Genomic DNA, 2987 nt, shown 5'->3' on the forward strand with positions numbered 1-2987 from the left:
AATAAAAAATTGTATAACAATAGATATATAAAATACACATAAAATTACATAAATTTGCATTGGAATACATATAGAAAATACACATAAATAATGGAAATTTATATGAAAATATATAAACAAATACACAAAAAAATCACGTAAATTTGTATAATATATATATATATATATATATATATATATATATATATATATATATATATATATATATATATATATATATATATATATATATATATATATATATATATATATATATATATATATATATATATATATATATATATATATATATATATATATATATATATATATATATATATATATATATATATATATATATATATATATATATATATATATATATATATATATATATATCAATATATATAAACAAATATATAAATTTGTATAAAAATATATAAACAAAATACATATTAAATATATAAATACACATGTGTAAAATCTTATCAAAATAAATACACAGAATATCAATAAAATAATGTAAATTTGTATGAAATTAAAGATGCTAAATACCCACAAAATTATGCATATTTTTATAATAATATATATTAAAAAATACACATAAAATAATTAAATTTGTTTTAAAATAAATATACAAAATCCACATACAATAAGGTAAATTTGTATTGAAATAGATATGCAAAATACACATAAAACAATGTAAATTTGTTTTTAGTTATATATACGAATACACATAAAATAACGTATATTTCTATAAAAAAAACATATATACAAAATACATATAAAATAATGTAAATACGTTTAAAAATATATATACAAAATACACATAAAATAACGCAGATTCGTATCAAAATAAATAAACAAAATACCAATAAAAGAATGTGTATTTGTATATAAATAAATATTCAAAATCAACAAAAAATAACGTAAATTTGAATAAAACTATATATAAAAATACACAAAAGTAATTTAAATTTGTATCAAAATAGATATACAAAATACATATAAAATAACCTAAATTTGTATTGAAATATTTAAACAAATACACAAAAAATACCATAAATTTGTATAAAAATATACAAACAAAATAGACATTAAATAATGTAAAGACATATAATAATGTAAATTTGTACGAAAATAGAGATGCAAAATACCCATAAAATAACGCATATTTGTATAAAAATATATATACAAAAATACACATAAAATAGTTAAATTTGTATCAAAATAAATACACAAAATGCACATACAATAAGGTAAGATTGTTTGGAAATAAATATGCAAAATACACATGAAATAATATAAATCTGTATCAAAATATATATATGAATACACATAAAATAACGTAATTTTCTATGAAAATATATATACAAAATACACATAAAATGATGTAAATACGAAGAAAAGCATATATACAAAATACACCTAAAATAATGTAAATTCGTATCAAAATATTTTAACAAAATTCCAAAAAAAGAATGTATATTTGTAGGAAAATAAATATACAATATACAAATAAAATAACAAAAAATTGGATAAAAATATATACAATAATACACAAAAATAGTTTCAATTTGTTTGAAAATATTTACAAAACATACATATAAAATTAGCTAAATTTGTATATATCCATATACAAATTACACATAAGATAATGTAAATTTGTATGAAAATATATAAAGAAATACACATAAAATGACGTAAATTTGTATAAAATATATATTCAAAATACACATTGAGTAATGTAAATATGTATCAAAAATGTATACAAAATACACATAGAATTTTGTAAAATCGTATCAAAATAAATACACAGCATATCAATAAAATAGTATAATTTTTTTTTTGAAAATAAAGATGTAAAATACCCATAAAATAACGCATATTTTTTTATAGAAATATATATTAAAAAATACAAATAAAAATAAATTTGTATTAAAATAAATATACAAAATTCATATACAATAAGGTAAATTTTAATTGAAATAGATATGGAAAATAAACATAAAACAATGTAAATTTGTTTCAAACTATATATACAAATACACATAAAATATCTTAAATTTCTATAAGTATATATATATATATATATATATATATAGCTATAGATAGACATATATATATATATAGATATATATCTATATATATATATATATATATATATATATATATACATAAAATGATGTAAATACGTATAGAAATATATATACAAAATACACATGAAATAATGTAAATTCTTATCAAAATAAATAAGAAAAATACCAATAAAAGAATTTATATTTGTATGAAAATAAATATACAAAATAGACATAAAATAACGTAAAATTGTTTAAAACTATATACAAAACTATACAAAAATAATTAAAATTTACATGAAAATAGATATACAAAATACACATAAAATAAGCTAAATTTGTATTGAAATATATATACAAAATATATAAAATAATGTAAATTTTTATCAAAATATTTAAACAAATACACATAAAATAACGTAAATTTGTATAAACATATATATATATATATATATATATATATATATATATATATATATACATATATATATATATATATATGTATATATATATATATATATATGTATATATATATATATATATACAAAATACACATAAAATGAAGTAAATACGTATAAAAATATATATACAAAATACACATAAATAATGTAAATTCGTATCAAAATAAATAAACAAAATTCAAGTAAAAGAATGTATATTTGTATGAAAAAAAATATACAAAATAGACATAAAATAACGTAAATTTGTATAAAACTATATACAAAAGTACAGAAAAATAATTTAAATTTGTATGAAAATAGATATACAAAACACACATAACATTAGGTAAATTTGTACTGAAATACATATGCAAAATACACATAAAATAATGTAAATTTGTATGAAAATATTGTAAACAAATACACATGAAATAACGTAAATTTGTTTAAGATATATATACAAAATACACATTAAATAAAGTAAAAATAT

The sequence above is a fragment of the Eriocheir sinensis genome, chromosome 24 (genome assembly GCF_024679095.1).
Source record: "Eriocheir sinensis breed Jianghai 21 chromosome 24, ASM2467909v1, whole genome shotgun sequence".
In the NCBI taxonomy this organism is placed as follows: Eukaryota; Metazoa; Arthropoda; class Malacostraca; order Decapoda; family Varunidae; genus Eriocheir; species Eriocheir sinensis.